This window comes from Lissotriton helveticus, chromosome 10, assembly GCF_964261635.1.
Source record: "Lissotriton helveticus chromosome 10, aLisHel1.1, whole genome shotgun sequence".
Taxonomy (NCBI): domain Eukaryota; kingdom Metazoa; phylum Chordata; class Amphibia; order Caudata; family Salamandridae; genus Lissotriton; species Lissotriton helveticus.
This window is the reverse complement of record NC_136071.1, coordinates 586,761,668-586,778,520: the sequence shown is the minus strand read 5'-3', so window position 1 is coordinate 586,778,520 and position 16,853 is coordinate 586,761,668.

Here is a 16,853-nt window from a genome sequence, read left to right as displayed (position 1 = left end):
GCGCCACATTTGCCTCAGTTTCCTTTGTTTGAGAAACGTCTGGTAGGCCGGAAACGAAGAAATGAGAACAATACTGGGGAGGTTGTAGCAAAAAGACAAAAAGTGAATGAACCTAAAATTACAAGCAGAAACAAAGAGGATTCTGTTGAAGATGTTGTTGGTTTTCAGTTTGAAAACAGTTCTGGTGTCAACTGCTATGCTAATGTAGTAATTAATGTTTTGTTTTCTCTAAAAAATGTAAAAGAAGAGATTGTGGTCAATTCTGATCAAAGATTTTGCAGTTTGTTAAATTCTGTGTTAGAGAAATGTACCACTGATAGAAGAAACATAGAAAGTGTGTCTGAAATTAGAAATCTGTTAGATAGATGTTCAGGCCAAACACAATTCTCTCAAAATATTCAGCAAGATTGTCAGGAGTTTTTAATGTATATGCTTGATGTATTACATGCTGAAGGTGTAGATGTAGATCAGCTGTTTGGGCTTTCTTATCAATGGCAGCATGACTGCGAGAACTGTATGGTATCAAGTACTACTAGTGTAGACTCAGAAAGATTTATATATTTAACTTTGCCAGACAGTAAATCAGTCTCCTTTAATAAGCTAGTAAAAGCTGCTAATCACAACATGGAGTGTAGCCAATGTAAATCTGAAATGATGTCCACATTATTTATATGAACATATGGCCAGTACGTCATTTTAATGTTCCAACGATGTAGGACTGATGGAACAAAATTGACAACTTTAATAAAAAAATTTTTAGCTTCGCAGTTGTCAATATCAGGAAGGACTTTTGTAACTACAGCAATTATATATCATGACGGCCCTTCAATAACATCAGGACATTACACAGCTTATTTAAAGTCTAGAAATGGCTGGTCATTCTGCAATGATTCTGTTTTAGTTTTCAAAAAAAAATTGCCGTATGACCTTAAAAACTCTTACCTGGTGTTTTTAAAACCAAAATTTTAGGGAAATAATCTCGGGATGTGCTCTGTGGAATTTCAAGAAGTTCTAATGGCTCCTACACAATTTGGCCTTGAGGATAAGTGTAGTTCAGAGACATAACTTCTAATCATAGGACTGGACATCATGGAGATATATGTGCACTTTGAATGAGTTCAGAAAAACTGTTTCTTTTCATAAGCTAATTGAAGCAGCCAATCAAAACATGGAGTAGAGGGAATGTAAGTCTGCAATGCTGTCTACTGTTTTACATTGCTTTGTGATTAAAAGTGATGTAGAGAATTAAATAATTGTAGTACTCATAGAGGTAGTGTAAGTCTGCTTCATATTAAGCAGTATCAGTGTCATAGGAAATGTAGAACATGACTGAGCAAGAAGGGGAAGATATTACTATTCCAGGATTGTGAAAATGATCTTCAACATTTTAATTGTGAAAGTTGCGGAAATGCCAAATGATGGGATTGGCTTACAAGAAATCCAAGAGTTATAAATATCTCTGACTAGATTTGGCCTTGTGGAAAATAGTGGTAGAGAGCAAGAAGTCATTTATTGCATGTAACGTGTTTTTAAAAACGATGGAGGTTTTCTTTCAGAAAGTGGCGGGCTGAAAGTAATAACAGCACAAAAGAGTGTAAGCTGTTCATAGGACATCCTTGGACGTCATGGAAAGTAAGTTAACTTTAAGGAGTTCTGAATTTTAATTTCTGATGTTGTATGGGTTTTTTAAACACAATCATTTTGATTGTGTTTTTTTTTCCCCGCTGTTACATGATGAATACCTTCAAGTCACTGTTTTTAGTGAATTTTGATACATTCTGAGAACAGCAAAAATAAACCATTTAACATGTATAATTAATTCTGTACTGTTTGCATTTATGATGTATATGTAGAACTGTGTAGGAGGCATGGAGAAGGTGAGTTTTCTGTAAGTGTTAAATTTATTGCATGCAGTGCTGCACTTCTACGTATTCTTTCATATGCTGGACTACATCTGCACAATGAGATACCTAAGCAAAGGAAACACAAGTGATGTGATTGTGAAATGAGCAAAATAAATTGCACATATTTCAATTACATCACCTGTGTTTCCTATCATTATGAATCACATTGTGCAGATCAAGTTTAGGTCTGTCCAGGGAAACATAGGAGGTTTCTACTTTGTTGAAGAGTGCAGTGGACATGACTCACTTCATTGGTAGACTTTCACAGATATTATCTCCTCTGTACACTTCAACAAGTGTAAATCTCATCTTGAACTCTGAGTAGGCCTCACCTCAAACAAATCTCTGGATAGGAGACATGTTATTGGCATCCTGAAGCGACACTTTTCTGAAACAAGAGCAATGCAAAAGATGCACCATGTTTTAAGATAGGCCTCACTTCATCTGCATCAAGATACTGTTAGTTTAAAATGTATATCTTTAGGATTGTGTAGAGGACCTGGAGAAGCAGAAGCTTCTGTCAGTGTCAAAGTTGTTGAAAAACTATTTGTCCTTCAATATTTTCCCTTGTCTTTTGTAATTTTTAAATACATGTTTTAATATTTTTCAAATGTTGGTTCTCTCTTTCACAGATTGAAAGTATAAAAATAAAATGTGATTAATTTAACGGCAATTACAAGGTAAATAGTTGTACTCTTTTCGTTACATTTCTATCACATTCACCTACTATTAGATCCACTGCTTCACTTCTTTAATCCTCAGTTTCCTGCCTTTGCTACTTTCCTCATTCCTTTCTCTATTACCTACTTACTCAACTCCTTCCACTCTTTTTCTCAGTCCCTCTGTTCTCATAGTTCCTCAGTCTTGTTCACTCACTCCATCTCTATTACTCTTAGTGTCTGTGAATTACTTTCCCACCTTTTTTTTTGGACCGCTTCCCGGGAAGTTGCCCGGTTCGCAAACCAGCAGCGTTATGGGAGTCCACCATTTTGTGTTTCGGTCGAATCAAGATACAAGATGGAGGGCAAATAATGTTCAGAATGGGTAGAAGGGGGCACGGTAGATGTATCTTGACCCCCTTGGTTTTCTGAGGGTGGCTGAGGAGGACCATAGTTCTTCACTCTTGTTCACTCTCTCTGTTTCTATTAATGTCACTGTTTATGACTGATCAAAAAATTTTTTTTAAAAAAAGAACAGTAACTATAAGGGAAGGAAACAGACAGTTATGTTAAAAGAAAGACAGCTATAGGGAGTAAACTAAGGATACTGTTACCTACAATCCACTGCTGTTGATGTTACTGACCATGTCATGAATGATGTAATATGTGACATCATCAGCAGTGGATTGTAGGTAACAGTATCTCTTGTTTACTCCCTAACGCTGTCTTTCTTTTCACATAACTGTCTGTTTGCTTACCTTATACTTACTGTTCTTTTTTTAAAAAAATATTTTTTTTGGTTAGCTTCCGGTACGCGTACCGGGTAGCGCTCCGGGGAGCGAACTAAGAGAAATAGAGGTTGGCAGAGTTCCAAATATTCTACCAATTTTTTTATAATGGGGAGTTAGTTCTGAAAAGAACTTTTTTTTTAATGTTTTTGTTGTTTTATATTTTTTTTAGTATTTTTTGAACATTTTTTTACTTTTTTTGTATTTTCTGAACGTTTTTAAAAATTTTGGGGTTTTTTTGGGGGGGGGGGAACAAAAACGATCCATTGTAAAGGGCTCAACAGGAGCAACCAAAAAAAAAGAATTTATTTTTTGGGGCGTCTCGGACAAACATTAACATGATTTTGAATAGCTCGCAAAATCAAACTGATGCTACTTTCCCTGTAGCAGATGAAAGCGCCACATTCCACGCACACTTGCTTTACGTGCCCAAACAACATTTGGATGTTTGCGATCATCTCCCTCGCCTCTGGTCCCGACACCTCTGGAACAACCGATCTTCTTGCCATTGGGAGGGGATTTTGTTGCTCGTCACGTAGCTGGGCAGCACTATAATTATTTGGGTGCCACCTACTCATATGCCGATGCATAGTGTGATTGCCGTAACTGTATTTTTTATCAGTTCCCCTTGACAATCTATCACCGCATATACGGCAAAACACGTAGCGTGCATTCACTTTTTTTTGCCCCTCAGGAATTCTATAGAATTGCCAGATGTAATTCTCCTTTCGATTGTACCTCCTGGGCTCCTCTGGCAAAAACCTTGGCTCTTCCTCCTCTTCCTCCTCTTCCTGTTCTTCCTCTTCTTGCAAAATTACTTCTGCAGGTGGTCCTCTCTTTCTTGGATTTGGTGGAGGTGGTGGGTTAGCACCAGCTGAAGCTACTAATGAAGCCATCTCAAAGTCTAAATAAAGGGTCTTTCTCTCACCAAGATGAAAGTCAGAGTGAGGAAAGAAGGAGGGGTTTTCATCATTTGGGAAAAACAAAAGTTCTAAACCAATGAAAAGTGTTCATTTTAGATCACATGACCTAGTATTACATCATTAGGAAACCAAAAGTGAAATGAACCAATGAAAAGTGTTATTACCGAGTCACATGACCTGCTGTGTTTACGTTACGCGGTCGGCGCCGCGCCGCGGATCGCTTCCGGTTCGCGTACCGCTGCGCTTCCGGGTACGCGAACGTAGCACGTAATATGACGTATTACGCGAGAACGCGAAACGTCATGCTGACGCGACGAGTCACGATGTTGTTTTGTAACGCGAGAGGTGCGCAAAAGGAACGTTTACCGGTTCGCGTACCGGGTCGCGCCTCCGGATTGAGCTAACGGGAAGCTAACCGGTACGCGTACCGGGAGCGAAACAAAAAAAAAAATAAAAAAAAATTGTATTAAAAACATGTAAAAAATATTTTTCTATTTAAAGAATAATACATTGTAAAGGTTTTGATATTAGCTATTAAAAAACCAATGAAATTCACTGAAAAAAACATAGGTTATAGACCATATATAGTTAGGAATTAGCATTTACAAAACCTTGAAAATTCACTGAAAAAACCATAGGTTATAGACCATATATAGTTAGGGATTAGCATTTAAAAAACCTTATTTTACTCACACAAAACCATTGAAATTCCATATATAGTTAGTTGTACTAACTATATATCACGCACCCGCAATCCACTGCTGATGATGTCACATATTACATCATTCATGACATGGTCAGTGACATCACTGATGACATCACTGATGACATCTCAAATGACATCACTGATGACATCACTGATGACATCTCAAATGACATCACTGATGACATCACTGATGACATCTCAAATGACATTACTGATGACATCACTGATAAAATCATTCATGTGATAATACGATGAACCTCTTCAGACGCTAATATAACCTTAGATACACTCAGTGTAAACACAGACTCACAGATTGTCACTCATCCATGAAGTTACACACACACCTAGACAGTCATGCAAACAATCAATCACACCTCCATTTCCTTAACTATACAGTTAAACACACCTTACTTATTCAAACATATACTAAAACATATTTACTCACTTATACAATCCTGGATACAAGTTCACAATGATCCATACAGCCACTCACACATTCACTGGCTCTTATGCACAGTTATTTATATATGTCAACTCTCACATGTATTGTATTTTACATATGTACTTAATTTGACATGTAGCACTGAGATATCTATTCACTCACCAATACAGTCATGCACACAGTCAACCGCCCATACAGCTGTTTCCAACATGCACTTTTGAACCCATACATCTATGCACAGAGTCATACACTTCCCAGCCACCCACACACACACTCAGTCTCCCATACAAATGCTTGGGCAACCAATCAATAACCTATATAGTTACTCATATAGCTACTGATCAACACATGCAGCAGTTTACAGAACAACAGACATAATGATGCACAAATTAAGACAGTTTAGTCACTAACCCATGCACTCAGTGAGACACATTTAATCACTCACTCATACATTCAGTCATGCACCTACTAAATCCTTCGTCCAGACACTTATACATCGACTCATTCATAAATATGTAAGACATATTTTAACTTTACAGAAAAATACAGTCACTGGATTTTGTCATCAGTGATGTCATCAGTGATGTCATTTGAGATGTCATCAGTGATGTCATCAGTGATGTCATTTGAGATGTCATCAGTGATGTCATCAGTGATGTCACTGACCATGTCATGAATGATGTAATATGTGACATCATCAGCAGTGGATTGCGGGTGCGTGATATATAGTTAGTACAACTAACTATATATGGAATTTCAATGGTTTTGTGTGAGTAAAATAAGGTTTTTTAAATGCTAATCCCTAACTATATATGGTCTATAACCTATGGTTTTTTCAGTGAATATATATATATATATTCACTGAAAAAACCATAGGTTATAGACCATATATAGTTAGGAATTAGCATTTATAAAACCTTATTTTACTCACACAAAACCATTGAAATTCACATATATAGTTAGTTGTACTAACTATATATCGCGCACCCGCAATCCACTGCTGATCATGTCACATATTACATCATTCATGACATGGTCAGTGACATCACTGATGACATCTCAAATGACATCACTGATGACATCTCAAATGACATCACTGATGACATCACTGATGACATTACTGAGCACATCACTGATGACATTATTCATGTGATAATACGATGAACCTCTTCAGACTCTAATATAACCTTAGATACACTCAGTGTAAACAGACACTCACAGACTGTCACTCATCCATGGAGTTACTTACACACCTACTCAGTCATGCAAAGAATCAATCACACCTCCATTTTCTCAACTATACAGTTATACACACCTTACTTATTCAAACATATACTAACACATATTTACTCTCCTATACAATCCCTGATACAAGTTCACAATGATCCATACAGCCACTCACACATTCACTAGCTCTTTATGCACAGTTATTTATATATGTCAACTCTCACATGTACTGTGTTTTACATATGTACTTACTTTGACATGTAGCACTGAGATATCCATTCACTCACCAATACACTCATGCACACAGTCAACCGCCCATACAGCTGTTTCCACATACACTTTTGAACCCATACATCTAGTGAATCAACTGCTCACACATCTATGCGCAGAGTCATACACCTCCCAGCCACCCACACACACACTCAGTCTCCCATACAAATACTTGGGCAACCAATCAATAACCCATATAGTTACTCATATAGCTACTGATCAACACATGCAGCAGTTCACAGAACAACAGACATAATGATGCACAAAAAATACAGTTTAGTCACTAACCCATGTACTCAGTGAGACACATTTAATCACTCACTCATACAGTCAGTCATGCACCTACTAAATCCTTCATCCAGACACTTATACATCCACTCATTCTTCAATATGTAAGACATATTTTAACTTTACAGAAATACACAGTCACTGGATGTTGTCATCAGTGATGTCATCAGTGATGTCATTTGAGATGTCATCAGTGATGTCATCAGTGATGTCATTAAAGATGTCATCAGTGATGTCATCAGTGATGTCACTGACCATGTCATGAATGATGTAATATGTGACACGATCAGCAGTGGATTGCGGGTGCGCGATATATAGTTAGTACAACTAACTATATATGCGAATTTCAATGGTTTTGTGTGAGTAAAATAAGGTTTTATAAATGCTAATTCCTAACTATATATGGTCTATAACCTATGGTTTTTTCAGTGAATTTTCAAGGTTTTGTAAATGCTAATTCCTAACTATATATGTTCTATAACCTATGGTTTTTTTCAGTGAATTTCAATGGTTTTGTAAATGCAAATTCCTAACTATATATGGTCAATAACCTATGGTTTTTTCAGTGAATTTCATAGGTTTTTTAATAGCAAATATCTATATGTATGAAAGTAATAATTTTTATTAGAAATTTTAAAATGTGTAATTTTTTTTTTTTTATTAATCGCCCCGTTACGCGCCCCAGTGCGCTCCCGGGGCACGTACCGGTGAGCGTACGGGTTAGCGCCCCGGGGCACGTACCGGGGAGCGTCCTGTGAGCGCTTTTCCCGCGAACGAAAACAACATCATGACGTTTCGCGTAGTCGCGTGATGCGCCGCATAAACGTGACGCATCGCGTAACCGCGTGATGCATTTCTTCGGCGCGCTCCGTAAACGTACCCGGAAGCGCTCCGTGGCGCGACTCGGAGCACGCAACGTAAGCGCTCCTGTGCGCGTAGCGTAAGCGCGTCGGGACATGTGACCTGAAAATAACACTTTTCATTGGTTCTCAAATTTTTTTTTCTACAAATGATGAAAGCCCCCTCCTTTTTTCCTCATTCTTACTTTTTTCTTTGAGAAAGCAAGGGCTATTTGTGAGACATGGCTTCAGTAGTAGCTGCAGCTGGTGCACCCCCACCACCCAGAAAGGAAGGTCCACCACCCCAGATCCTTCCAGGAGTTGAAGAAGAGGAGGAAGAAGATGATGAGGACCAACAAACCAGAACATACTTGCCTGAAGAACCAAGACAAAGCCATGTCAAAGTTCATTAAATATGGCAGTATTTTTCCATCCCTGCTGGGCAAAAAAAAGTGAATGCCCCGAAGGTGACATGCTTAATTTGCAACGAGGTCATGTCCAGGGGCAACCCAAATAAAAAATATTCATTTGGGAACTACACAATGATCCGCCACATGCAGAGGTGGCACCCTAACAATCTGGCACAAGCTGAGGTACGGGATCTGGCTCAGAAAAAAAGAGACCATCAGGCCAGCACCTCCTCAGGTGAATCTTCAGTTGCAGCACCAGGAGTGCGCGAAACAGTACCAAATATACAAAAAAAATTTGGTGTGATAAAAATGGTCTGCATTTTTTGCGGAAAGACCCTCTGCTACGGGGAACTAAGCATTCACCTTATTAATGATTCCATCGACAACCACAACTGCAGCAAGAGAAGAAAGCAGTAGTTTTTTTTTTTTTTTTTGCTCCTCTCGAGCCACTGTTAATTCCCAGTTTTTTGTTTCTTGTTTTTTGTTGAGCCCTTTATAATGGCTGTTTTTCGTTGTTTCCCCCCCAAAAAAACAAAAAAAACATAAAATTGTTCAAAAAATACAAAAAAAACAAAAAATGTTCAGAAAAATTAAAAAAAAATATAAAACAACAAAAACATTAAAAAAGTTCTTTTCAGAACTACCTCCCATTTTTAAAAAATTACTAAAATTTTTAGCACTCGACTTCATTTTTCTCATTGGTGCGCTTCCCGGTACGCGCACCGGTACGCGACCCGGATGCAAACCAAAACATTTAAAAAAAAAAAAAAGAAGAGTTAGTATAAGGGAAGGAAACAGAGAGTAATGTTAAAAGAAAGACAGCTAGAGGGAGTAACAGACAGATACTGTTTAATAGATCTATTTACCGAAGAAAAGATGGAAGAGGGTATAATTGTGAAAAACAAAATAGATAAGGAAGTGAAATAAAAAAAGGAGAGTAGAAGAATAATAAACAAGAGTTTCTTAGAGAATGTGAGTGAATGTTCAAAATAAGAAGAAAAATAGTAAAGGATGTGGAATGAGAGGTGGGGATAGAACCGGACTAAAAGAACAATCCTGAGGGAAAGTGTTAAGAAAACAGTGAGCAAAAGTAAATAGGAATAAAACAAGATGTATGATAGTGACTAAGGTTAAAACATGTGGAATAACAGAGAGAAAAAACAGAAAGCAGAAAAGAAGAAGTGACAGAAAAGGAATGATTGAAACAGCAAAGAAATGTAAATAACATAGGGGCATATTATCAACACAGGCGGTAACATTTTCGCTGCTTTTATCGGCAGAAAACTGCAGCTAAAGCCGCTTTTGCGGCAGAAAACTGCCGCTAAAGCCGCTTTTGCGGCAGTTTTCTGCCAATAAAAGCAGCAATAATTTTATCGCCTGTGTTGATAATATGCCCCTTAGTGTGCTTGAACTACAGGGAGAAAGCATAATGAACAAGTAGTGAAAGAGTGATCAGTCAGAGACAGTGAGAGTAATAGAACAGGAGTGAGGAACTATGAGAACAGAGGGACTGAGAAAAGGAGTGGAAGGAGTAGAGTAAGTAAGTAATAGAGAAAGGAATGAGGGAAGTAGCAAAGGCAGGAAACTGAGGGTTAAAGAAATGAAGCAGTGGAACTAATAGAAGTTAAATGTGATAGAAATGTAACGAAAAGAGTACAAAACATTTACCTTATAATTGTCGTTAACTTAGTCACTTGTTATTTTTATACTTTCAATCTGTGAAAGAAAGAACTAGCTGAATTAGCTTATTAAAAGAAACAGTTTTTCTGAACTCATTCAAAGTGCAGTTATTTTTCCATGACGTCAAGTGTTATGGTAAGAACACCGTTTGCTTTGGGGAATACTCTGTTGTCCTTTAACTAATCCGTGCCCACCACTTTCTGTAAGAAAACCTTCTTTTTTTTCAGGAACTACTTAAAACTCAAAAATACCTTTTTACTCTGTACTACACTTATCCTCAAGGCCAAATAGTGTAGGAGCCATTAGAACCTCTTGAAATTCCTCAGAGCAAATCCCGAGATTCTTTCCCTAAAATTTTGGTTGTAAAAACACCAGGTAAGAATTTTTAAGGTCAAAAGGCAATTTTTTTTTTAAAGTTAAAACAGAATCATTGCAGAATGACCAGCCGTTTCTAGACTTCAAATAAGCTGTGTAATGTCCTGATGTTGTTGAAGGACCGTCGTGATATGTAATTGCTGCAGTTACAAAAGTCCTTCCTGATATTGACAACTGCGAAGCCACAACATTTTTAATTAAAGTTGTCAATTTTGTTCCATCAGGCCTACATCGTTGGAACATTAAAATGACATACTGGCCATATGTTTGTATAAATAATGTTGACAACATTGCAGACTTACATTGGCTACACTCCATGTTGTGATCAGCTGCTTTTACTAGCTTATTAAAGGACACTGATTTACTGTCTGGCAAAGTTAAATATATAAATCTTTCTGAGTCTACACTAGTAGTACTTGATAACCTACAGTTCTCGCAGTCATGCTGCCATTGATAAGAAAGGCCAAGCAGATGATCTACATCTACACCTTCATCTTGCAATACATCAAGAATATACATTAAAAACTCCTGACAATCTTGCTGAATATTTTGAGAGAATTGCGTTTGACCTGAACATTTGTCTAACAGATTTCGAATTTCAGACACACTTTCTAATTTTTATTCTATCAGTGCTACATTTCTCTAACACAGAATTCAACAAACTGCAAAATCTTTGATCCGAATTGACCACAATCTCTTCTTTTAAAGTTTCTAGAGAAAAGACAACATTAACCACTACATTAGCATAGCAGTTGACACCAGAACTATTTTCAAATTGAAAACCAACAACATCTTCAACAGAATCCATTTTTTTTCTGCTTATAATTTTGGGTTCATCGACTTTTCGTCTTTTTGCTACAACCTCCCTACTATTGGTCACATTTCTTCGTTTCCGGCCTACCACACGTTTCTCAAACAAAGGATATTGAGGCAAATGTGGCGCATACTCTCTTCTTAACCTATTGTATTCCTTAATACAATCTAGATCCGCACAAATGTTTGTGACATCACACTCAATCAAGTACAATCCCGATAAAGTTCTGACTCGTGACAATGCCACATATGCCATACCTTCCTTGAACACAGAACTGCCAATATTCACCAATGCACTGTCTACACTTAAACCTTGCGATTTATGGATTGTCTCCGCATATGCTAAGCAAACAGGAAACTGCTTACGGCGAACATATAAGTCTTTTACAAGCAAAAACCTAGCAGAGCAACGACCAATTAGCTGTACTTCCTCAATGCCATCAAATTTAATTTTTAAAAATTCAATTCCATCTCTATTTCTGTATTTCTCAAAATCAACAACATTACCCATTGATCCATTTACCAGACCTCTTTCAACATGTAAATTCCTTCTTAAAATTATACGGCAATTTAAGCAGACATTCAGAGTCTTTTCAAAACCAGCAGTTTTAGATATAGTCTTCTCTAATGAATCCAATTTTGATTTCAAATTCTCAGACAAAATAATTGTTGCTCCCATATGCTCTATTCTGTCAATAGCTTCCAGTTTCACAATCTCTTGGTTTTCTAAATTCAATATTTTATTGTTGAAGATGGCACATTCTGCAAGAGTTGGCATCAAACATATTCCAGATTTCTTCTCAGTAATTTTCCGAAAAATATTCTCAGGCACAACGTCTTCTTCTGGATAAAAATTTGACAGTAATCGTGCATGTAAAGCTTCTTTCCCATGCTCGGTCACTTTTCCGATTCTAACATCTTGTAGAATATTCTTATAATCTTCATCCTTCGCTTGACACATATTTTCACGCAGTTCAGCATAATTGAAGTTTAACCATATATTGACGTTGCCAATGCTCCCTAGGCACTTCCTGGTATCTTCATGCGTGAGCATTTTGAACACAGGTTGTCCTTTCACTGGTGTCAGCTGCAGAAGATTACCGAAAACAATGATGTGTTTGCCACCAAACAACACATCATACTCTGTTTTGAGAACTTCTTGCATTCTCAAATGCACAAAGGCAAGCATGACATTGGAAACCATGCTTACTTCGTCAATGATAAGAAGTTTCATTTTCCTCAAGACTCTTGAAACTTCACAACAAGCATCTCCAGATAACTTGTGGTATTGTAATTTGTTATCATGCTCCACTGGCAGCATCAGTAGACGATGCAAAGTAATACCTTTAATGTTATGTGCTGCCAGTCCAGTTGGAGCGGTGACAACACAAGACAGCGATGACTCAGTCCTTTTCTGCAAATAATATGAAATTGCTTTAATGAGGAGACTTTTTCCAGTTCCCGCTTCTCCACTCACGTACAGTCGGACAGGCTTCAACGACGTACATGAGCACTCTTTCTTCTCATGACTTAATCCATGATCAATTTGGTGTGTAACTTCGTCATATATTTTCCTCTGCTCAACGTTGAGCTGTCTTTCCAAGTCTTCTAAGTTAACCGCATCCTCCTGAGCATGTGCCATGGCTCTTTCCACTTCAATCATGGCAGTGGCAGCTTCATTTTCGATAACTGGTCCTCCTAGTGGATCCTGACTCAATGAAACAGAACTCTGACTGTCCTGAGAACTGTCTCTAGCAATCTCGGCTGCAATCGTTGCTTCCTGCTCGATTTCCGCATTCAACATTTCTAGATATTTGGGAAAAACAGGACATTCTATGGTCTCCTTGGCGGCATTGAAAGAGTCTTCGTAACAGAGGAAATCTCCAAGCAGTTCCTCTTCTGCACGCCAAGGCTTGAAAAGTTGCAAAAGTGCTAAATAGAAAAACTCTTTTCTTTCAGGAAATTCGCCACTCAATTTTCGATGGTTTACCAAGTGGCATTTTCTTTGCTTGACCAGACATCCCTCACTTCCAATTACAGCATACACTCCTTTATCAATATCTTCTTTGATGTTCCTCTTGAATATATAATTTTGTAGAACCTCATACAGACAAACATTCTCGAGGTGACTGCTTCTATTTGGATAATATGTATCCAACATGTTGGTCTTCAAAATATCTGTACTGTTTGGCTCCTTTTTCGCCAAATACTCAATTTCCCGCATAGGTTTCAGAACTCGATTACGCATTGCAGGAAGACCAAGACTCGCCCAAATGATACTCCTAGATTTGGCATAGAGACTTGCTGAAGACAATCGGTCAGAACATTCGTAAGCTCCGATTTCTCGATGCGACAACATCTTCAGACTGAAACTGTACAACTTGTTACTGAGGCTCTTTTCATGGGAAATGTCCTCCCACATATCCTTCAATTCTGTCTTTTCTTTTTTGGTGATGTAAGATGTCACATACCGAGCCACAGCCATACAGTTATCAGCCACAAACTGTATATCCATGTTAGCATTCCACATGGACAAAATCACTGGGTTGTAGTCGTTGATGTACTTGGACTCTTCGTTCCTTTTCAAATTGTATGTATTTTTGGGTGATTTCCTCGTCATATTATGTCGCAGCGAAGACATCAAACTGTTCACTCTTCCTTTAGAAATCACCGGTCATGGAAAGGCGAAATGACATTTTGTGTAGAACTTGTCCTTGTTTCTGAATTTACGACGACAGTACTTTCCACAACGATGGCTTTGGAAGCGTAAAACCTGTTCTCTTAGGCTTTTGTCTTCCTTTGTGTTTGGAACAGCACGTGTAGAATACTGTTCTATGAAACTCATCACTAAGTCATCCGGATCTGTTCCAAATTTGGGTGCATCTTTGATCCATAGCAGCATATGTATATGAGGAGCACCTCTTGCTTGGTACTCCTTTCTCCAGAAGAAATCCAAAACCTCTCCAAGAGGTGGATTCTTCTTGTTCATGATGAAAGACATCATAGCTTCAAATCTATGATTGAAGTATCTGCATACATTCACTGGATCCAAAGAGCACAGTTCTCCAGGTGTCTTGAATTCAATATTTTCAATGTTTCTATTTGCCTCTCGTAGAAATTCAAGTAAGTCTTCCCAGCCATACTCAGCACAGCTGAGAGTGAGGAACCATGTGGGAGTTCCTAAGTTCCTCAGCATACATTTTAAATCACCATGACGACGGTACCAGTACTCATTAGTACCACGCTGACACGCCATGAGATTAATCAGGTGAGAATCCAAAATACTGTCTTGCACATCGACTTTATCCATAAAGTCCCTTGCCGAGATATTTTGCATCTGTACACCACTTTTCAAAAAGTGGTTCACTGCATATGACAGTCCAGACAGATCACTTTCAAACAGTAGATGAAACAAATAGGGAATGCATTGACGAAACCTAGGATCTTCTGCATACAATCGTAAAGTCCGGTATTCAGAAGCAGGAATTTGATGAGGTCGCTCATCATATCTTCCTCCTTGACCTGTTGGAAATAGCTGTGGGAAACACCGAGCTTCCAAACTTTCCTCCCAAACACTAATGGGACTCCCTTTGGCTTGTTTCATTTGAAACAACTCAATAGCATTCCCCATGACTTCCTTGGAATGCAAAGGATGAACACTATAATGTTCATATATTTCTTCATTTTTAGAGGCTTCTACTTTCTCAATTTGTCCAGCACACAAATCGCTGTCCTCTTCTTCACTTACTTCCTCTTCTGCAACATATACATTCTTGTAGTACTTATTGTTTTTCTTCAAATACAATGTTGCCTTTTTGACTTTCCTAACATCCACTAAATCTTGCCAGATTTTCTTACTCTTTGTCGGAACCCCATTAACTAGGATAACCAGAGGTTCCTCTTCCACTTTCTCTACTCCAATTGTATTAATGTTTTTCTTGAAATCTAGAGGCAAATAAACAACTCTTCCCTTTAATCCTCTCTGTAAATCTGATGGAGGCAATTTCCCTGTCTTTGGCTCCATTCGTACAATAGCCTGAAAGGGATGGACACTTTGAATCAAAATAGATTCATAAGTATTTAAATCCTTCAATTCAGAAGGAATCTCAACCAATTCCAGATTATTATGAACCGCTCTAGCAGGCATCTGGTTTTGATTTAATTTGTTACAACAATAAGTACACACACGTTGATCCGATCCCAAATCAAAACAATTTTCTACCATCAAGTATGTTGTGAAATCCTTCCATTCCCTATTATTTTCCCGTTCACTTTTTGCATATAAATCCACTAACTTAGTCTGATTCTTATAATAAGTGCGTCGACAACACACACAAGTGAAATTAGGCCTCTCACTTGATTTCACCTGAAACGTGGCAATTTCCTTCTGAAAATTATCTGTACTGGAAACCTGTACACTCTCTTCCACATTACCTTCTTCTTCTGGGTCAATTTCAACATTCTTCTCTTTACTTGCAAAGTAACAAAACTGAATTTCTTCACAAATATTCTTCACATCTACTTCAGAACCATGCAAAAGAGCAGTGCATAATTGTTTAAGCATAATTGCTGGACTCTAAGCATAATACAACATTCTAACTAATTTCCTCACTTTATTATGATGCACTGCTAGCATCCTGAAATGATGAAAAACACTCTGGCATACTCTCCTGGAAAGACAAGCCAGTGAATGACCATGCAAACCTGTCACTTCTCTCACTCTGCAAGGATCTAATTCTTGCAACAACTTCATTTTCTGTTTTAAAGTTTTCTTATTAAATGTCCGTACAAAATCACAAAGCAAATTGATGGAATCCTGTCGCACACTGCAAATACTACTACACTTCCAGGTGTACACTGGTCCCTTAGGACGTCTTCCTAAAACCTCATTACCTAACACTTCTTCTGCCTCTGTTGACACAAGGTTTTCTTTTTCAACCGGACAACCATCTTTCACCTCATATGCTCGACCACTGGTGTCAACTGCATGCACCAAATCATTATCCTGGAAATAACTCTCCTCATTAAAAAATGCCTCACAACTTGAACTATGCATCCATTCTCCTGAAAAAACAAAAATTACTACGATTAACTGTTCTCTTCCATCTACTATTTGTTTTGAAATCCTAAATTACCTTGTTTAGTTTCCTAATTCTATTGATTATCAAAATAAATAACTTTCGCTTAATTTCGAATGCTTGATCAATCATTTTCTCAATGTTTCTCTTTCTCTTATAAAAAGCCACTTTCTGTTGACGTTTCTTAACATTTTTTAACAAATTGCCAATTATCCTGTTGCGAAACATTCGTCTACGAATGTCCCTAAACTGATTTTTCCTTCTACTACCATGCACAGAGTTATCTCCTGCTCTAGCAGTAACATTTTTGATTGGCCTTTCCTTTCCGTTTAAATTGGCTCTCTTTTTCTGGACTAAAACATGTTCTGTACTGATATTTTTTTTTCTGCAAATGTTTCTTATGAATGATTTCGTTGTCTTACCCGGAGGTTTGTTGGTGACTTGACGAGTT